Source organism: Nicotiana tabacum, chromosome 10 (assembly GCF_000715075.1).
Source record: "Nicotiana tabacum cultivar K326 chromosome 10, ASM71507v2, whole genome shotgun sequence".
NCBI lineage: Eukaryota > Viridiplantae > Streptophyta > Magnoliopsida > Solanales > Solanaceae > Nicotiana > Nicotiana tabacum.
In genome coordinates, this window is record NC_134089.1 from 59,087,056 (window position 1) to 59,110,825 (window position 23,770).

The window sequence follows — 23,770 nt, forward strand, 5'->3', positions numbered from 1 at the left end:
AAGATGTGTAAAATTACTAAGTGCAATTTAAACTTCATTTTTAACAAATTAAGCAAGCAAATGACAGGAAAATAGGAAAAAAATAAACACATAAAAGGATCGCCCCTCGGGCACAATATCAACAAATCCGCCCCTCGAGCAATATCTCAGAAACAATACCAGCCCCTTGGGCTATATCTCACATCACAACGGGTACTCGCGCTCACTGGGGGTGTGCAGACTCCTGGAGGGGCCCCTTACGGCCCAAACGCAATATCAAGCCATCTCATGGCATCATCACTAGGCTCTAGGCCTCATATAAACAAGACACCTCATGGCGTACATATCCCAAGCCCTCGGCCTCATAATCATAATCCGTGTTTCCTCACAACATAGGCCCTCGGCCTTACTCAGTCAGAATCTCACAGCTACTCGGGCAATAGTAAAATAAAGTGCTCAGCCCAAAATATTATTTAAATGTTAAAGAAGAGTAAACATGGTTGAGTTATGAAAACCAGTAGAATATAGCAAGACTGAGTTCAAGTATAAAGTCAAAACAGTGAGAAAATATCAATAAAAATCCCCTAAGGGTTCAAATAGTTGGACGAAGCCCAAATATGGCATTCAACCCAAAACATGATGATAGCAAATAGTTTTCAGTCAAATATGCGGTGAAATAGTCATTCGGGACGGACTAAGTCATAATCCCCAACAGTGCACAATTTCACGTTCGTCATCTAGCATGTGCATCACCTCAACATAGCACAACGACGTGCAATCCGGGGTTTTATACCCTCAGGACAATATTTACAATTTTTACTCACCTCAATCCAGTCAAAACTCTAGTCTGCGACACCTTTTCACCTCGAATCGGCCTCCACTCATATCGAATCTATCCAAAATCAGAATCACGACGTCAAAATATGCTAAGGGAACGAAGCCCAAGCAAAAATAATCAATTTATAACATAAATCCCGAAATTACCAAAACCCGACCCCCGGGCACATCTTGGAATTCGATAAAATTCACATCGATAGATTCCTTATCTATCCATGAGTTCATACATATCAAAAGTTCTGAAATCCGACCACCAATGGTCCTTTAAATCCTCAATCAAAGGTCTAAGTTTTCAAGCCCTAGTTTCCCCAAATTTAACCCTTAAATTCCATTAATTACAGCCCTAATATGTGAAATAATACCATAGGAACGAGTTTTAGGTCCAAAATCCTTATCACAATGAAGTCCCCTTGTATTCTCTCTTCCAAATCGTCCAAAAAGCTCCAAAGACGACTTAGAAATGGTGAAATAGCTCAAAAATCGCGAAGGAAATAACTTATACCTTCTGGCCCAAGGATTTTGCATCTGCGGACAAAATTCCCACTTCTGCGGTCAAGACAACCGCATTTGCAGTCCCCACTTAAGTCCTCATTTTTCGCATCTGTGATCCACTATCTGCACCTGCGCCATCGCAGGTGCAGTTCTCTAACCGCTTCTGCGGTTTCTGCCTCACTTACCTTCTTTTGCTTCTGCGGCCTTCTTCATCGCATCTGCGGCATCGCACCTGCGGTCCCCAATTCGCAGGTGCGGAAACAATAGAAGCAGCAAAAATCTGCAGCTCTACCAAACTCCCAAACTCTCCGTCAACCATCTGAAATCACCCCGAGGCCCCTCGGGACCTCAACCAAAACCACAAACATATCCCATAACCTTATTCAAGCTTGCACCAATCTTCAAACCACATCAAACAACATTAAAACACCAAGATCACATCAAATTCAAGCCTAAGATTCCAAAATTTTCCAAATTCCGCTTTTGATAAAAACCCAACCAAATCACGTCCGAATGACCTGAAATTTTGCACACACGTCCCAAAAGATACCACGGAACTACTACAACTCTCGGAATTCATTTATGACCCCTATATCAAAATCTCACCTATCAACCGTAAAATGCCAAAAATCCATTTTCGCCAATTCAAGCCTAAATCTACTCCGGACCTCCAAAACACATTCCGCTAATGCTTCTAAGTCCCAAATCACCTACCAAAACTATCCGAACCATCAGAACTCATATCCGAACCCTCTAACACATAAGTCAACATCCGGTTGGCTTTTCCAACCTAAGTTTCCTAAAAAGAGACTAAGTGTCTCAAATCTTCTCAAAACCTTTCCGAACCCGAGCAAACCAACCTGATCACATATAGAACCGATAGACAAAGAAATAAGAAGCAAAAATGGGGAAAACGAAGTGGTAACTCATGAGACGACTAGCCGGGTCGTCACATCCTCCCCCTCTTAATCAAACGTTAGTCCTCGAACGAGTCAAGAAACATACCTGAAGCCTCAAATATGTGAGGATATCTGCTCCGCATCTCCCGCTCGGTCTCTTAGGTGGCCTCCTCCACGGGCCGACCTCTCCATTGTACTTTCACTAAAGCTATATCCTTTGATCTCAACTTTCGAACCTGACGCTCAAAAATAGCTGTTGACTCCACATCATAAGTCAAATCACCATCCAACTGAACCGTACTGAAATTCAGAACATGAGACAGATTCCCAATATACTTCCGGAGCATAGAAACATGAAATACCTGATGCACACTCGACAAGCTAGGTGGCAAAGCAAGCTCATAAGCCACATCCCCAATCCTCCGAAGCACCTCAAGAGGCCCAATGAACCGAGGACTCAATTTACCCCTCTTCCCAAATCTCATAACACCCTTCATGGGTGAAACCTTCAACAGAACCTTCTCACCAACCATGTAGGACACATCCCGAACCTTCTTGTCAGCATAACTCTTTTGTCTCGACTATGCTGTACGAAGCCTCTCCTGAATCACCTTCACCTTGTCTAAAGCATCCTGCACAAAGTGTGTCCCCAATAGCCTAGCCTCATCTGACTCAAACCAACCAACTGGAGATCTACACTGCCTCCCATACAAAGCCTCATATGGAGCCATCTAAATACTCGACTAGTAGCTATTGTTATAAGTAAACTCTGCAAGCGGTAGAAACTGATTCCATGAACCTCCGAAATCGATGACACAAGCATGCAACATGTCCTCCAATATCTGAATGGTGCACTCGGACTGCCCATCCGTCTAAGGGTGAAAAGTTGTACTCAACTCCACCTGAGTACCCAACTATCGCTGCACTGACCTCCAAAATTGTGAAGTGAACTGAGTGCCCCTATCTGAAATGATGGAAACTGGGACACCATGCAAACGAACAATCTCCCAAATATAGATCTCTGCCAACCACTCTGAATAATAAGTAGTACACACCGGAATGAAGTGCGCGGACTTGGTCAGCCGATCCACAATCACCCAAATAGCATCGAATTTCTTCAAAGTCCGTGAGAGTCTAACTACAAAGTCCATAATGATCCTCTCCCACTTCCACTCCGGAATATCCATCCGCTGAAGCAAGCCACCCGGTCTCTGATGCTTATATTCATCTGCGGAAAATTGAGACACCGAGCTACAAATCCCACAATGTCTTTCTTCATTCTCCTCCACCAATAATGATGCCTCAAATCCTGATACATCTTCGTGGCACCCAGATGAATGGAATATCACGAGCTGTGGGCCTCCTCCAGAATCAACTCCCGAAGCCCATCTACATTGGGCACACATATCCAGCCCTGCATCCTCAACACCCCATCATCACCAATGGTCACATCTCTGGCATTATCATGCTGAAATTTTTCCCTAAGGATAAGAAAATGAGGATCATCATACTGGCGTTCTTTGATACGATCATATAAGGAAGACCGAGAAACCACACGCCAATACACGAATAGGATCCAAAATATCTAACCTCACGAACCGATTGGCCAAGGACTGAACATCAATTTCAAGAGGTCTCTCCCCAACTAGAATATATGCCAAACTTCCCATACTCACTGCTTTTCGGCTCAAAGCATCGGGCACCACATTGTCCTTTCCCGGATGGTACAATATAGTAATATCATAATCCTTTAGCAACTCCAACCACCTCCGCTGCCTCAAATTAAGATCCTTCTATTTGAACAAGTGCTGGAGGCTACAATGATCAGTAAAAACCTCACAAGACACACCATACAAGTAATGCCTCCAAATCTTCAATGTGTGAACTATGTCAGCCAACTCCAAATCATGAATGTGGTAGTTCTTCTCATGGGGCTTCAACTGGCGAGAAGCATAAGCAATAACTCTACCCTCCTACAACAATACATAACCAATACCAACTCTCGAAGTATCACAATACACGGTATATAAACTTGAAGCTAATGGCAAAGCTAACACTGGAGCCGTGGTCAAGGCTGTCTTGAGCTTCTGAAAGCTCTCCTCACACTCGTCCGACCATACAAATGAAACACCCTTCTGAGTCAACTTTATTAAGGGCGATGCAATAGATGAGAATCCATGAACAAACCGGCGATAATAACCTGCCAAACCAAGAAAACTGCGAATCTCTGTGTCTGAGGATGGTTTGGGCCAACTCTGAACTGCCTCTATATTCTTTGGATTAACCTAAATAACCTCACTGGACACCACATGCCCCAAGAATGCCACTAAACCGATCCAGAACTCACACTTGGAGAACTTTTCATAAAGTTTCTTCTCCCTAAGTCTCTGCAACACAACTCTCAAATGCCCCGCGTGCTCCTCCTGACTACGCGAATACACCAGAATATCATCAATGAAGACTATGACAAATGAGTCAAGATAAGGCTGGAACACGTTGTTCATCAAATGCATGAACACTGCTGGGGCATTGGTCAGCCCAAAAGACATCACCAAGAACTCATAATGACCATATCGGGTCCTAAAAGTTGTCTTAAGAATATCCGAGTCCCTGATCTTCAACTAGTGATAACCCGAACGGAGATCAATCTTGGAGAACACTCTCGCTCCCTGAAGCTGGTCGAATAAATCATTAATGCGAGGCAAAAGATACTTGTTCTTAATAGTTACTTTGTTTAACTTCCTATAATCAATGCACATCCTCATAGTGCCACCTTTCTTCTTCACAAATAGAACCTACACGCCCCAAGCCGACACGCTAGGATAAATGAACCCCTTCTCAAGGAGCTCATAAAGCTGCTCCTTTAACTCTTTCAACTCCGCTGGTGCCATACGATACGATAGAATAGAAATGGGCTGAGTGCCCGGCACCAGATCAATACCAAAATCAATATCCTTATCCGGTGGCATACCTGACAGGTTTGCAGGAAACACATCGGGAAAATCTCTCACAACTGGAACAAAATCAATACTAGGAGTCTCTACAGCGATATCCCTCACAAAGGCTAAGTATGAAAGACAACCCTTCCTAACCATACGCTGGGCCTTCAAGAAAGAAATCACCCTACTAGGAACATAATTAGACAAACCTCACCACTCAAACCGTGGCACACCCAGTATTGCCAATGTGACTATTTTAGTGTAATAGTCTAGAATTGTACGACATAGAGATAACCAATCCATGCCTAAAATAACATCGAATTCCACGATACACAATAATAAAAAATCCACTCGGGTCTCCAGACCTCCAATACTCACCACACACGACTGGTACAGATGGTCCACAATAATAGTATCGCCCACTAAGGTAGATACATGAACAGGTGAAACAAGAGACTCATGGGGCGTACCCAAATAACGAGCAAAGTATGATGGCACATAAGAAAAAGTGGAACCGGGATAAAATAATACAGAGGTATCTCTGTGGTAGACTGAAACAATACCTGTAATAACAATATCGAAAGCAATAATATCGGGTCTAGCTAGAAGTGTATAGAAACGGGCATGAACGCCACCTGATCGACCTCCCTTTCTAGGGCGGCCCCTAGCTGACTGAACTCCACCCCTAGCTGGCTGGGTGGGTGGTAGTGAAGTAACTGGCGCTAAAGCCGATGACTAACCCCTCTACTGAGACAAACCGCAAGACGACGAGGACACTGCCTCCACATATGACTCCCAGGTGCTGGAGAAGGGGACTGAAGGGAACCCCTAACACCTGAATGACTAGCTGATGCACCTGGCATAGAAGAGCCCTGAACTGAGGGAGCACAGGATGAACTCTAAGCTGGAAGGGCACTAAGCGATGACTGGCCCTGATGAGAACTATGAGAACCATGACCCGATTGAAGCCTTACGATAACCTGGGCGAGCTGGCTGAGCATGCCTGAATGGACAGCCTTTGCCGTGCTGAAACTGACCTCTCGTAAGAGCACCACTATAACTACCAGATCCTTAAGGCCTCTTGGCCTCCCTCTCCTCTAGCTCCTAGCAACGAATAGACTCAATCTCTCGAGCAATGTCTGCAACCTCCTCAAAAGTCCGACTAGTCACCCTCGCCCTAGTCATGAGAATACGAAGCTGATAAGTGAGGCCATCAACAAACCTCATAATCCTCTCCCTATCTGTCAGAACCAACCAAATCACATGACGAGCTAACTTGGAGAACCTCATCTCATACTGCGTCACAATCATCTCTCCCTGACGCAACCACTCAAACTCCATGCACAGCTCCTCTCTACGAGACTGTGCACATACTTCTCCATAAAGAGAACAAAGAACTGCTGCCAGGTAAGGGGTGCTGCACCAACAGGCTTACGCCTCTCAAATGCTTCCCACCAAGTGAAGGCAGCTCTAGAAAACTAAAAAGTAATGAAAGCGAACCCGTTGGTCTCCAGAATACCCATTGTGCTAAGGATCCGCTGGCACTTGTCTAAGAAACCTTGGGCATCCTCACCCTCTACACCACTGAAATTCGGAGGCTGGAGTCTACCAAACCTTTCCAACCTGCACTGCTCGTCCTCTGGCATGACAGGAGCTACAAAGTCCTAAGCAGCTGCAATCGACTAGGCTGGATGTACCCCCGGTGTCTGAAGTCCCTGCATGACCTGCTCAGGTGTGCGAGCGATGGGAGTGTGATTACCTCCCCCGGCCCGAGAAGTAGCTGCGGTTGTAGTGACTGAAACCGTCTGAGCTAGGCTAGTGCAAACTGATAGAATCTGAGCCAAGGCTTCCTGAAGACCCGTAATCACAATGGGCACAACTGGTGCCTGAGCTGGTGCCGCTGGAGCATCCATAACTAGGACTTGATCCTGAACTGGGGTGGCTGGTGGATCTGTAAGTGCTGCCCTAGCTGCTGTGTGGGGCACACCTCTGCCCCTACCACGACCACGACTGCGTCCTCGGCCTTTAGTAACTACAGCTGGTGGTACTAGTGGTCGTCCATCCTGACTGGTAGCGCGTGTCCTCACCATCTGTGAGAGAATAGAATAACAGAAGTTTAGTACTCAGATCAACAAATTCACATGAAAAGAATTTCAAGAATATGAAGTTTTTCCTAAAGGTTCTACAACCTCTTGAGGATAAATATAGACGTCTCCGGACTGATCTGCGAGACTCTACTAAACCTGCTCATGACTTGTGAGACCTATGTAACCTAGGCTCTGATACCAACTTGTCACGACCCTAAACCCAGACCCGATCGTGATGGCACCTCTCGTGAAGACAAGGCCAGCCGACACATTCCCATTAAGTTTTAAGCAATTAAACAATACGCATTAAGTCTAAAACATGATAAATAATCCCAAAGTATAAGTAGTGAACATTATAGTTTGTGGAAATAAACCCAACACATCCCGATACCGGGGTGTCACTAGTCATAAACATCTATAAATACACTATAAGTTTAAAATGTATACCAAACTATTACAAAATAACTGAAAGGAGATAGAGATGAGATAAAAGGGGGAGAGGGACGGGGCTGCGAATGCCGAGCAACTACCTCGTGGACTCCGAAATCTGCCGGGAGCTCTCAACCCTCACGAGCAGGATCAACAACGCCTGAATCTACACACGGGGTGCAGGGAGTAAAGTGGGTACTCCAACTCAGTGGGTAATAATCATAAATAAATACTGAAAGCAAGATATTACGTAAGGCACATTATAGGGTATAAGGAAGTAGTACAGATGTGTAAAATTACTGAGTGCAGTTTAAACTTCATAAAACGCCTTTCCAATAATTTGAGCGAGCAAATGACAGTCAAATAGGAAAAAAACAAACACATAAAAGGATCGCCCCTCGGGAAAATTGTCAACAAATCCGCCCCTCGGGCAATATCTCAGAAACAATACCAGCCCCTTGGGCTATATCTCACATCACAACGGGTACCCGCGCTCACTAGGGGTGTGCAGACTCCTGGAGGGGCCCCTTACGGCCCAAGCGCAATATCAAGCCATCTCGTGGCATCATCACTAGTCTCTCGGCCTCATATCAACAAGACACCTAGTGGCGTACATATCCCAGGCCCTCGGCCTCATAATTATAATCCGTGTTTCCTTACAACATAGGCACTCGACCTTACTCAGTCAGAATCTTACAGCCACTCGGGTAATAGTAAAACATAGTGCTCATCCCAAAATATCATTTAAAGTATCATTTAAGTGCTAAAGCAGAGTAAACATGACTGAGTTATGAAAAACAGTAGAATATAGCAAGACTGAGTTCAAGTATAAAGTCAAAACAATGAGGAAATATCAATTAAAATCCCCTAAGGGTTCAAATAGTTGGCACAAAGCCCAAATATGACATTCAACCCAAAATATGATGATAGAAAATAGTTTTCAGTCAAATACGCGGTAAATAGTCATTCAGGACGGACTAATTCACAATCCCCAACAATTCACGACTCCACGCTCGTCATCTAGCGTGTGCGTCACCTCAACATAGCACAACAACGTGCAATCCGTGGTTTCATACCCTCAGGACAATATTTACAATCATTACTCACCTCAATCCGGTCCAAACTCTAGTCCGCGATGCCTTTGCCCCTCAAATCGGCCTCCACTCGCGTTGAATCTATCCAAAATCAGAATCACGATGCTAAAATATGCTAGGGGAACGAAGCCCAAGCGAAAATAATCAATTTATAGTATAAATCCCAAATTACCAAAACCCGACCCCTAGGCCCACATCTCGAAATTTGATGAAATTCACATCAATAGATTCCTTATATCCCCACGAGTTCATACATATCAAAAGTTCTCAAATCTGACCACCAATGGTCCTTAAAATCCTCAATCAAAGGTCTAAGTTGCCAAGCCCTAGTTTCCCCAAATTTAACTCTTAAATTCCATTAATTACAGCCCTAATCCATGAAATAATACCATAGGAACGCGTTTTAGGTCCAAAATCCTTACCTAAATGAAGTCCCCTTGAATTCTCTCTTCAAAATTGTCCAAAAAGCTCCAAAGCCGACTTAGAAATGGTGAAATAGCTCAAAAATCGCGAAGGAAATAATTTATAACTTCTTACCCAGGGATTTCACATATGCGGCCAAATTCATTCTTCTGTGGTACCTCTTCTGCAGTACCGCTTCTGCGGTCAAGACAACCGCATCTGCAGTCCTCACTTAAGTCCTCATTTTTCGCATCTGCGATCCACTATCTGCACCTGCGCCATCGCAGGTGCGGTTTTCCAACCGCTTCTACGGTTTCTGCCTCCCTTACCTTCTTCCGTTTCTACAACCTTCTTCCTCACATCTGTGGCATCGCACCTGCGGTCCCCAATCCGCAGGTGCGGAAACAACAGAAGCAGCAAAAATCTGCAGCTCTACCAAACTCCCAAACTCTCCGTCAACCATCCAAAATCACCCCCGAGGCCTTCCGGGACCTCAACCAAAAACACAAACATATCTCATAACCTTATTCAATCTTGCACCAATCTTCAAAACACCTCAAACAACATTAAAACACCAAGATCACATCAAATTCAAGTCTAAGATTCCAAAATCTTCCGAATTCCGCTTTGATAAAAAACCCAACCAAACCACGTCCGAATGACCTGACATTTTGCACACACATCCCAAAAGACACCACGGAACTACTACAACTCTCGGAATTCCATTCCGACCCCTACATCAAAATCTCACCTATCAACCGGAAAATGCCAAAAGTCCACTTTAGCCAATTCAAGCCAAAATCTACTCCGGACCTCCAAAACACATTCCGCTCACGCTCCTAAGTCCCAAATCACCTCCCGAAGCTATCTGAACCATCAAAACTCAAATCCGAGCCCTCTAACACATAAGTCAACATCTGGTTGGCTTTTCCAACCTAAGCTTCCTAAAAAGAGACTAAGTGTCTCAAACCTTCTCAAAACCTTTCCAAACCCGAGCCAACCAACCCGATCACATATAGAACCGATAGACAAAGCAATAAGAAGCAGAAATGGGAAAAACAGAGCGGTAAATATGAGATAACTGGTCGGGTCGTCACAGTAGTTGACATGCTTAGTTAGTATTTTTCATTTTTTGATTTTTGATGTAATAACTATGTAACGACCCGGAACCTCGACGGAACAGAACCTCGACCGGATCTCCACCTCAGTATACTCCATCGCTCTTCCTAATTCTAAAATATACGTGGCCTGATTCCCTCGCCTTTGAGTACAACAACATCCCAGACATAGACCGAATTAGGGGCCTAAACTATTGAGTAGATTTCCCATGGAAAGGAGCTTATTCCAAGATCCGACTCTGCCCGTGTAGGAGTTCGGGAAGGCCAAAAGTAAACAAAGAGCAGTAGAAGAGAATAAAGTTTCCAGAAAATAGAGATAACTTCTTCCCTTAGCTAGGTACGGCTCTTTCGAGCAATCAATCCGCTAAAAGTGGAGCTCCTTTTGGGGGTAGACTACACGAGTCCTATGAAAAAGTCCTTTATAGCCAAGGATATGTAGGCAGCTCAGATACCAGGGCTCGGTCACATTCTCCCTTCTCTTAGTGTTGGTCTCTCTAAATAAGGGTCGAGTCAAAAACCTGTCTAGTCGTTCTTTGTCTTAAAACTCTTTGTGTTCCCAGTCAAAGAGGGACAACTGTAGACATGTGATTTTTGACCCTCCCTAAGATTTTTTGTATTTTAGCTGTAAATATTTAGTTTAGGCCTAATATTGCTATTTCAACTAGTTTTAACTATTTTATTTCATTTTATAACAAAAATGAAAATTACAAAAATATTTTACCTAGTTACTTTTAATTCATGTACATTTCATAAATTTAAAAAAACAAAATACAAAGATAGTACCTTATTTTCATCTTTATATAATCTTGAAAATACAAAAAAATAAAATAAAAATAACTTCATGTTTTAATATAGTTTAGTTTAATTAATTAGGATTAGTTTTTGTATTGTGTAGTATTTTTATCTTATTTTATAAGGAGTCAATTAAGGTGTTGGACCACAACTTTAGGAGTCTTAGAGCCCAATTTTTGGCCCGATTCGGATTAGCCCATTAAGCCCAATACCCAATACCCATTAAGTTAACCCTAGGAACCCTTCTAGACTGTTTTTTTGAACAAAATAAAAGAAAAACCCTAAGCCATAAATAAGGATCCACCGCTTAACACACAAGAGACCCTCCCCTCTGTTCTGCTTATTTATCATCTTCCTTAACAAAAAAACACACAGAGATTAAAAGAGAGGCAACAACCTAGCCGTCTCTCTCAAGAGGCAAACCACATGACCCCAGCCCGCCGGAAAACACAACCACACATCCAGACCCAACGATACTCCTCCAATTCCAGCCATACGACCACCAAATTTCAGCCACCACCTCTCATCACACACACTCACGTAGATAGGAAGGGAGGGGGATTTCTAGATAGGGGTTTTCGGACAGAACAGTAAGGAAAAGATATCGTTTATTTAATTAATTTCTATTTTTCCTCTATGGAGATTAGCTGAGGAGTCGAATATGCTTCGAGTCTGGCTGCGTCGTTTGAGTTTGAGGTTGGTTCGAATTTCCACCAGCGCCGATCGAGGTGTTTGTGGTTCCAACTGAGTTTTATTGCTGTCTCGAGGCACGATTGTAATCGTGGCTCTATTCTGTTCATGTAACTACTGGAAATCTCATTAAAGGAAAGCACATTTCAGGTCCATTTTTTCCCTCATCGTTTCTTCCCTTAGTATTGATTTGTGTTCGAAAGAGGTATTTGATACTCTGCTTGGTTGCTTGATGCCCTGTTTTGTTAATTGATATTCTGTCATGTTTTGTCCTATGGTTTGATGTATTTGAATGCAGGTGATTGAAAAATGAGATGTTTCAGTAATAGCTTCATTCTAATTTCGACAAATTTGCCTCTGACTCATTGAAACTCCGATGTTGTAGATATTATTGATCATGCCATTTCGGAAAATCTTCCTACTTAATTTTCAAGTATGTTAAAGCTCTGCTTAATGTCCGAAAAATGGAAACTTCACATAGAAACTGTTTTCCACCTTTGTGGAAGGGGTATTTGCATTGTCAAGGTATCAATATTTTTGTCCTCATCTGGCTCCACTAGCCCAGAAAAGCCAAATTTCAAAATCTTATCGTTTCCTAGGTTCAGCTACATGTCAGGAGAGTGTCGAATTTAATCAAACTACTAATTTTAGATGGCAGATCTAATAGCTTATTTGCATTGTCTTTCTAAGTAAGGGTATACTGTAATTATGTTGGGATCTCGTGGTGTTTTGGTGATCAAATGTTTAATATGTTGATTATTTTTGCCACTTAACAGCTTGAATAATGGTTATGGGTTTAATCTCGAAGGGAAAGAAATTTTGGGCCTATGCCCATAATATACTGTTTATCCATTTGTAGAGTTATCCCATTTCCATGTTAATATATAACATATCCTATGTACTTTCATAATTAATCCACTCGATACTCTATAATAATGTCCATAATCTATAGCCTTAGGTTAATCTCAAAGTATCTTAGCAAAATAACTTATAAACATTCGTAGAATACTCTATAATAATGTCCATAATCTATATCGGTAGATTTGATATCTTTGAACCGTCTAGCTTTGTTGTATACCTCTTTGACCAAATCCAAATCCGAAGCCAAGCCGAGCGAGCGACGACGATAACGACACAATGCTGACCTTCTTCTTAACTCTTTAAGAGCTAAAAGATGAGCTTCTCTATATATACACAAAGATTTTCTTTCCTTCTACCAATGATGGACAAAGTGCATTAGTAAAGTGAACTCATTCAAAATTTTACTTCCCTCAATTTCTTTTCCCACCATTTTCCATTCACACCTCTTTTGTTATTAATAACAAAATTCAACAATCACCCACATGAATGGGGAATGGCTATAAACTAAAGGAATGCACCGACATGTGTGTGTTTCACATGCAAGAATTAATTGCATCTGGATAAGTAGGTTTCCCTTTGAACTTTCCGTAGTGAACTTATATCGAATATACTCGGTCAATCGGTAGATTTGATATCTTTGAACTGTCGAGATTTGTTGTATACCTAGACAACATAAGTCACACAATCAATCCTTAACCATAGCTGGTTCTCACGGTTATGTTCGTTTCAGCCATGAATATCGCCTGGTTTCATGAGTTCTTAAAGAATGGGCCTTTACTTTCATTCCCCTTGAAGCGGCTTACACTTCACACTCATATAGGTGATTCCTAAATGTGTAATCCTAAAGACACACTATCTGGTCATATTCTGCCAAACTTAGGAAATCATTAAAAAACTTTAAGCTTTATTGACTCATCAAAAAGCCTTAATGCTTTTCCTCGTTTTTGAACATTGTATTCATCACGTGAATGGGTTGATTTATTTGACAATGTTGAACCATTATTCATAATTTTGTTTGATATCTTTGAACCTAGCTCTTGGGATTTCCAGTCTGCTAGGTTGAGTTACCGTAACGATGACTTGTTCTAGGCCTTAACCCCATTCCCTTTGATGATCTTTCAACTGCCTATCTAGATAGGCCTTTTGTAAGTGGATCTGACACGTTATGTCTTGACTTTATGTAGTCAATCGTGATAACACCACTAGAGAGTAGTTGTCTAATGACATTGTGTCTCCGTCGTATATGATGAGATTTTCCGTTATACATAATGTTCCCTGCCCTACCTATTGTCGCTTGACTATCACAATGTATACAAATAGGTGCCAAAGGTTTGGGCCAAAATGGAATATCTTCCAAGAAATTTCGGAGCCATTCAGCTTCTTCACCGGTCTTATCTAAAGCTATGAATTCAGATTCCATTGTAGAACAGGCGATGCACGTTTGTTTTGATGATTTCCAAGACACTGCTCCACCCTCAATTTGTGAAAACATTTCCACTCATGGATTTAACTTTAGATGATCCGGTGATCCAATTTGCATCACTATGTCCCTCAATCATAGAGGGATATTTGTTATAATGCAAAGCATAATTTTGGGTATGTTTCAAATACCCCCAAACTCGTTTCATTGCCATCCAATGTATTTGATTGGGATTACTTGTAAATCGAATCTGTTTGCTAAGAGCACATGCTATATTTGGTCGCTTACAATTCATGATATATATCAAACTTCCCAATACTCTTGCATAGTCCAGTTGTGAGTCACTTTCACCTTCATTCTTTTGAAGTGCATAACTCACGTCAATTGGAGTCTTAGCAATTTTGAAATCCAATTATTTGAATTTGTCATGTACCTTTTCAATGTAGTGAGATTGTGATAATGCTAGACCTTGTGGAGTCTTGTGAATTCTGATTCCTAAGATCATATCAGCAACTCCTAAGTCTTTCATGTCGAATTTGCTAGCCAACATGCGCTTTGTAACATTTATATCTGCCATACTTTTGCTCATTATCAACATGTCATAAACATATAAACAAACAATGACTTCATGACTTGGAGTGTTTTTAATGTAAACATATTTGTCACACTCACTGATTTTAAATCCATTTGCCAACAGTGTTTGGTCAAATTTTGCATGCCTTTGTTTGGGTGCTTGTTTAAGTCCATAAAGAGACTTAAAAAGTTTGCACACTTTCTTTTCTTTACCAGGAACTACAAAAGCCTCAGGTTGTTCCAAGTAAATCTCTTCCTCCAATTCTCCATTTAAGAAAGTTGTTTTAATATCTATTTGATCGATTTCAAGACCATACACAGCCGCTAGTGCCACTAACACCCTAATAGATTTTATCCTTGTTACTGGTGAGTAAGTGTCAAAGTATCAAGGCCTTTCTTTTGTCTATAACCTTTGACAACAAGTCTTGCCTTATATTTCTCAATAGTGCCATCAGCTTTAATTTTTTGTTTAAAGATCCATTTCGAACCTAAAGGCTTATTTCCTGGAGGAAGATCAACCAATTCCCATGTATGGTTATCCAAATTTGATTGAATCTCACTATTGATTGCCTCTTTCCAAAACGCTGAATCAGAAGACGACATAGCTGCTTTAAAAGTTTAAGGCTCATTTTCAAGCAAAAATGTCACAAAATTTGGTCTAAAGGGAGTAGATGTTCGTTGACGTTTGCTACACCTTGGATCTTCTATACTTGGAGTATTTTCTTTTGGTTCTTCCCGAGGTTGTTTAGGTCTTTCACTTAACGACTCACATTCGGTTTTATATGGATAGATGCTTTCAAAGAATGCAGCATTATCTGATTCCATTACCGTATTAACATAAATATCGGGATTATCGGATTTATGAACCAAAAACCGACATGCTTTACTGTTTGTTGCATATCCAATAAAAACACAATCTACTGTTTTTGGTCTGATTTTAACCCTTTTAGGTAAAGGAACTTGTACCTTTGCCAGACACCCCCACACTTTGAAATATTTCAAGTTGGGTTTTCTTCCTTTTCATTTTTCATATGAAATAGATTGCGTTTTGCTGTGGGGTACTCTGCTAAGTATTCGGTTAGCTATAAGGATAGCTTCCCCCTATGAACTCTACGGTAATCTGGAACTTATTAATAAAGAATTCATCATTTCCTTTAATATCCAATTTTCCTTTCCGCAATTCCGTTGGATTGAGGTGTGTAAGGTGCAATAGTTTGATGGATAACTCCATATTCCGAACATATTTCTGCAAATGCAGATTCATATTCTCCACCCCTATCACTTCTAATCATTTTGATCTTTTTATTCAATTGATTCTCCACTTCATTCTTGTATTGCTTAAATGCTTCATCCTTACTATTAAGCAAATAAACATAATAATATCGAGTGCTCGTCAATAAAAGTAATAAAATACTTTTTCCCACCTCGAGATGGTGTCGACTTCATATCGCAAATGTCAGTATGAATTAAGTCTAAAGGATTTGAATTCCTTTCAACAGACTTATAAGGATGTTTTACAAACTTAGATTCAATACATATTTGACATTTCGATTTATTATACTCGAATTTAGGCAATACTTCTAAATTAATTAACTTCCGCAAGGTTTTATAATTGCCATGTCCTAAACGAATATGCCATAAATCATTTGACTCCAATAAATAGGAGGAAGCTGAAATTTTATTCATACTATCAACTACCATTACATTGAGTTTGAAAAGGCCCTCCGTGAGGTATCCTTTTCCAGCATACATTTCATTCTTGCTTACAACAACTTTATCAGAAACAAACAGACATTTGAATCCATTCTTTACAAGTAAAGAAGTAGAAACTAAATTCTCCCTAATAGTAGGAACATGAAGAATGTTGTTGAACGTTAACACCTTGCTGGAAGTCATCTTCAGGAATATCTTCCTATAACCTTCAATCTTGGCTGTTGCATTATTTCCCATGGAAATATCTTCTTCGGGACTAGTAGTAGAGTAAGTTGCAAATGCTTCTTTGACAACACAAACATGCCGAGTGGCTCCAGAGTCAATCCAGCATTCCTTCGGATTTCCAATTAGGTTGCATTTCGAAAGCATTGCACACAGATCATCAATATCATCATTCTTCTCCACTATGTTGGCTTGCGCCTTCTTTTTATCCTTTTTCGGGAGACGATAATCAGGGCTTTTGTGACCAACTCTTCCACAATAGCAGTTTCCCTAGAATTTCTTTTTGCCCTGCTCCTTAGTCTGTCCAGAAGACCTCTTCTTCTTCTTACTTTTTGGGCAGTCTCTTCAACGATATTAGCTCCCATGATCGTTCAATTTCCACAAGACTTCTTCTCGACTGTTTTTTTATCTTCCTCAATCTTTAGACGTATCACAAGATCTTCCAACTTTATTTCTTTGTGCTTGTGCTTAAGATAGTTCTTGAAATCTCTCCACGAAGGAGGCAATTTTTCAATCATTGCAGCCACTTGAAATGCATCATTCACGACCATACCTTCAACAATAAGGTCGTGAAAAATAAGTTGAAGCTCCTAAATTTGGGTTCCCACAGTTTTGATGTCTATCATTTTATAGTATAGAAACTTGGGTACTACGAACTTCTTCAAGCATGCATCTTCCATCTTGTACTTCTTCTCAAGTGCGTCACATAATTCTTTCGAAGTATTCATCGTACTGTACATATTGTACAAGTCATCCTCTAAAGTGCTTAAGATATAGCCTTTGCAAAGAGAATCTGCCTGCTTCGACGCCTCAACAATCATGAACTTCTCATTGTCCGGCATATCCACAGCAGGCACTGGAGGCTCTTCACTAGTGAATTTTTGCATACCAAGTGTGGTAAGCCAGAAGAACACCCTTTACTGCCATCCTTTGAAGTTGGCTCCAGAAAATTTCACCGGTTTGTCGGCCGGAGGAACAACTGTGCGGCTTGATGAGGTTATCATCATTGCATCAACAATTGCAGAAGGATTTCCGTTATCAATTGCCATTTCTCACTGTCAACAACATAAGAGTTCAATTAATGGCAAAACCAGAATAGTAAACAATACTATAATCAGTAAACAGTACATAAAAAACTGAAGTTTTTATATCTGTTTCACTGAAAACGATGAAGTTTTTATGTTCTTCAAATCTTTTTCTGAATTTCAATACTCTGATGAAGTTTTTATATCTTCAAATCAGAATAGTAAAATTCAGACGGAGTAGAAAATCACACAGGTTTTAATCTCCACAAACAGAATACAGAATATAATAAAATAATTTCCTTAAGATTGTTATCAAAACTGTATTGTTGTAAAATTAATAAAACAATAAACTTTCTGAAAAACAGAAACAGAAAGTTAGTAGAACTAGAACGTCAAAATAAATTATGAAACAATATTGGAATTAATCGATCCCACTGAATACATAGTGTGTCCTTAAGAAAATTATTCCTCTCAAGTACCCGAGGTTTTGGAATATATCCTCCCAGGATAGAATGATTTAACTCACCGGAGTGTTGGTACCAAAAACGCCGATGAACAACGAACCACTCGAAGGCTGTAAAATACACTGGATTTTTTAAGTGCAGAAGAAGAAGAAGAAGAAGAAAAAGAAGATTAGAAAATTTCGCAAGTAAATATTCTGGGATTTGAAGGAATATTTATAGCCAATTTGGTACTGTTTCTGAAAATGTTTGCAACCTTTCAAAACAGCCATAGTTGTTGGAACAGGTTTGTCACTGTTTCTGAACAACCACATCCGTTGAAACATGTGGGAAAATATTGCGGGAAAAACAAACAGATTTAAAACAAACCGGGAAAGAAAACGGACATGACCGGGTCGCGGGTTATTTCGGATTGAATTTTGTTAATTTAATTTAATTAATTAATATTTGAAAAGAATTTTGTCAAAAAAGATTAATCAATCAATCTTTGACAAAATCCAAATGCAAATCCGAATCCGAAGCCGAAGCCGAGCCGAGCGAGCGACGACAATGACAGCGCGAGGCTTTACTTCTTCTTAACTCTTTAAGAGCTAAAAGATGAACTTCTCTATATATACACGAACTAAAACATCAAAATAAATTCTGAAAATAGTATAGGAACTCAAAATAAATTCTGAACACAGTATTGGAATAAATCGAGCCCATAGAATACACAGTGTGTCCTTAAAAAAATTATTTCCCTCAAGTATTCGAGGTTCTGGAATATTCTCCCAGGATAGAATGATTTAACTCACCGAAGTGTTGGTACCAAAAACGTCGATGAACAACCAACCATTCGAAGGCTGTAAAACACACTGGAATTTTTAAGTGCAGAAGAAGAAGAAGATCAGAAAATTTTGTAAGTAAATATTCTGGGATTTGAAGGAATATTTATAGCCAATTTGGTATTGTTTCTGAAAAGGTTTGCAACTTTTCACAACAACCATAGCTGTTGGAACAAGTTTGTCACTATTTCTGAACATCCACAACCGTTGAAACAAATGGGGAAATATTGCGGGAAAAATAAACGGATTTAAAATAATCCGGGAAAGAAAACGGACTGGACCAGACCGAGTCGTAGGTTATTTCGGATTGAAATTTTGTTAATTAATAATTAATTAATTGAAATATTTGAAAAGAATTTTTTCCAAAAAGATTAATCTATCAATCTTTGACCAAATCCAAATCTAAATCCAAATCCAAATCCAAATTCGAATCTGAATCCGAATCCGAAGCCGAGCCGAGCCGAGCGAGCGACGGCGACGACGGCGCAAGTCTTGCCTTCTTCTTAACTCTTTAAGAGCTAAAATATGAGCTTCTCTATATATACACGAACTAGAACGTTAAAATAAATTCTGAAAACAGTATGGGAACTTCAAAATAAATTCTGAAAACAGTATTGGAATAAATCGAGCCCACTGAATACACAGTGTGTCCTCAAGGAAATTATTCCCCGCAAGTACCCGAGGTTCTGGAATATCCTCCCATGATAGAACGATTTAACTCACCGGAGTGTTGGTACCAAAAACGTCGATGAACAGGGAACCAATCGAAGGTTATAAAATACACAGGAATTTTCAAGTACAGAAGAAGAAGAAGAAGAAGAAGATCAGAAAATTTCGTAAGTAAATATTCTGGGATTTGGAGGAATATTTATAGCCAATTCGGTACTGTTTCTGAAAAGATTTGCAATCTTTCAGAACAACCATAGTTGTTGGAACAGGTTTGTCACTGTTTCTTTATAGCCAGAGCCGTTGAAACAGGTGGGGAAATTTTGCGGGAAAAACAAACGGATTTAAAATAATCCAGGAAAGAAAATAGACTGGACCGAACTGGGTCGCGGGTTATTTCGGATTGAATGTTTGTTAATTAATTAAAATATTTGAAAAGAATTTTGTCCAAAAAAATTAATCAATCAATATTTGACCGAAGCCGAAGCCAAAGCCGAGCCGAGCGACGACGACGACGACGCGAGGCTTACCTTCTTCTTAACTATTAAGAGCTAAAATATGAGCTTCACTATATATACACAAAGATTTTCTTTTCTTCTACCAATGAGGGACAAAAGTGCATTAATAAAGTGAACTCGTTCAAAATTTCACTTCCCTCCATTTCTTTTCCTACCATTTTTCATTCACACCTCTTTTGTTATTAATAACAAAATCCAACAATTACCACCACACAAAAAATCTCTCAATTCATAAGTGGAAATGTATATCGAGATGTATATTGTAATTATCAATGTATATCACACGCCTATTTTTTGTGGATATACACCCGAGGACATTGATATACAACTGGGTATACTGATATACAAGTGGGCATACACTCAAAGTTCTTTCAATTCATCAATGATAATGTATTTCACGTCTATCAATGTATATCCCACACTATTTTCATGGATATACACCTTCAATTTACTCTTTTCTCAAAAGCTCTTCTACATTTGAGCTGCTGCAGAAGTTATCACAAGATTAATTATTCCGGATTAGTTATTTAAACTTTTCATAAGGATAAAAAAATACTATAATCCCGGAATAACTAATTTCAAGATTAATTATACCGTATTTTTCTACCAACTAAATATGGGATAAATTATTCTTAAATTTAGTCCTAAAATTAATTATTCTTTATCCCTTATACCAAACGATCCCTAAAGATGAAGGGGGTAAACTGGATTTTACTCTTATTTTAATTTAAAAGCAATTATGGGATACTGGGTGCCAATAACAATGATTGACACGCTGTACCAAATTCCCTTTAGACAAATACTTATGATTGAGACTAGTAAATACAGTCAACTATCTCTATAACAATCTTATTTGTTCTAGATATTTTTGGATGTTATAGCGAATTGCTGTTATAAAAAATATATATTATAACATAACATGAAATTTGATTCCGGAAAAACTTGGCTTTTATAGTGAAGTGCTGTTATAGAGATGTCTGAGTACGTTTCTTAGTTAGGAGAGTGCACAAATCTTAAAAAGACATGTATAATATGAACTTAAGAATACCAACATTGATCCATGAATTGGTATAGACATTTAACTACTCGGCTAAAATGATTCATTAAAGCGCTTGATTGACATGTTTTATTTTGCATAAAATAATAAGGCCTGATTTATCCTCTATTATATGTTATTTATCTGATGGTAAGCAACCTCCACTTCCAACCGAGAGGTTGTGAGTTCGAGTCTCCCCAAGAGCAAGGTGGGAAGTTCTTGGAGGGAACGATGCCGAGGGTCTATTTGGAAACAACCTCCCTACCCCTAGGTAGGGGTAAGGTCTGCGTACACACTACCCTCCCTAGACCCCACTAAGTAAGATTATACTGAATCGTCGTTGTTGTTGTATATGTTATTTATCTGATGAACTGAAATACATATATGTGATAATTACAGCAAAACATGACTGATTTTGCGGTAGAAATATGGCCTGTTGTGCACAAGGTGACCGCTTGTTCTTTTTTGTTTTTAATCTTCTCGATAAATCGAGACTTATAGTGCCAACTGCCGTATGTCTTGAAATTCGATAGATGTTTAGCCCATTTCTCTAGAATTTCCACTTAAATGTTAGCTAAGCCTCCTTATTTGTACGAATTCGTACCCGTGATATGCAACAACTTACACGCATTGCGTTCTCAACACTAACTGTATACGACCAAAATCGGAGAGTTGGACTTTGGGGCTATTGTGGCACTCCACGCCCGACCTCGAGAAATTCGAAGCAGAATTTGAAGTGTGACCCCGAGGTGCATCCTTGAGGGAACATATCGAAAAGTCATTGTGGTCAATCTCGAAGCAGTATAAATCGATGATCGTCATGGAAAGGCGAGAAATCTCCCTAGGACTGTGGTTAGAGCTGACCAAGTCTGCAAGAATAGTACAAATCCGTACTGAGCCATTATACAACTGTACCAATAGCATTTTCTCGTTATTATTAGACATGTACTATGTTGGGATTCCCCCTCCAATATAAAGAGGACCCTTGTCATTTTGTAAAAGGGATAAATATTGAATACAATACAACATTCTCTGTTCTTCTTGCCTAAACGTGTTCAACAATTACTCTACAAATGTATTGTTTGTTCATTTATTGTTCTTCATTCATTTTCCATTATTAACCGCAAAAGGCTATCTTTGAGGCCTTTGTTATCATTGTTTCTCATCAATTGTTCATTGCTAACTGCCCTAACTAGGCCTCGAAGCCCCCTATTCCAGCCAGCAAGAGGCCCAATCTTGCAACATCATTGGTTTGCTTATCTTATTCTCTTCATTTATATTTAGCATCTATTGCCTAACAACTAGTATTGAAATAAATCACATATTTTTAGAACCACATAATCAAATATAATTGTTAATACCATTTTCAAGGTAAATAGTCTGGCGCCCACCGTGGGGCTAAAAATAATAGTGATTTTTTTGGTGCTAGTTTTCTGAAAACATATGTTATTCTTCAAACTTTTTCTTGTCCAAGAATCTATGATTTCAGGTCAAAAAAATGTCTAACTCAGCAAATTCACACGAAAACAACAGTATTGGGCTTCATGGAGAGAATGGTGCAGATGCCGGTGTACCACCGCAAAATCTAGGGGTAGCATCAGCACAAATCTTGTCGACGTGGGCTCACGCAATGCTGTGCATGTCGATGTGAGCTCTCATACCAACGAAAGTGTGCACGAGGAAAGAAAAGTTCACCTTCAAGTCATTTTTGAGATCTTGCAAGAACAACAAGTGGCTATTGCTCAGATACAAAGTCAACAAAAAACTCCAAGCACAACAGCACTGGAAACGGCTCCTTGAGTCGAGCAGGCACCAGAGAGATCGAGTGACAACGGGTCAGCAGTAGAACCCGCTATTATGAAGATGCTCGAGGACCTCACCAAAAGGATTGAATTAGGAGAAAAGAAGATAGAGGCTAGCGATAAAAAGGTGGAGACTTATAACTTGAGGGTCGATCAAATCCCCCCATTCTGAAGGGCGTAGATTCAAAGAAGTTCGTACAGAAACCATTCCCATCAAGTGCGGTTCCGAAGCCCATCTCGAAGAAATTCAGAATGCCCGATGTCCCGAAGTATAACAGGACCACAGACCCCAATGAGCACATTACCACTTACACTTGTGCTGTAAAAGGAAATGACTTAAAGGATGATGAAATTGAGTCCATCTTATTAAAGAAATTTGGAGAAACACTGTCAAAAGGGGCTATGATATGGTATCATAACCTACCCCTGAATTCAATAGATTCATTTGCCATGTTGGCAGACTCTTTTGTGAAGGCACACGCTAGTGCCATCAAGGTCGCCACCAGGAAGTCTGATGTCTTCAAAATCAACAGAGAGAAAACGAGATGCTAAGGGAATTTGTATCTCGCTTTCAGATAAAACGAATGGAACTACCACCAGTATCCGATTATTGGGCAATGCATGCCTTCACTCAAGCCTTAAATGAACGACGCTCGGTAGCTTCGAAGTAGCTAAAACAAAATTTGATCGAATATCCCGCCATGACCTAGGAGGATGTGCACAAGAAGTATCAATCGAAGATCAGGGTCGAAAATGACCAATTAGGGCCCCATCAGGCTCTGTATATCCTAGCAGGCTCTTAACAAAGTAACAAAGGTTTACAGAAAGGTATTCGAGACCAAACAAGGAAAGATATCAGCCGTATGTAGATGATCGAAGAAACGCCCCGAG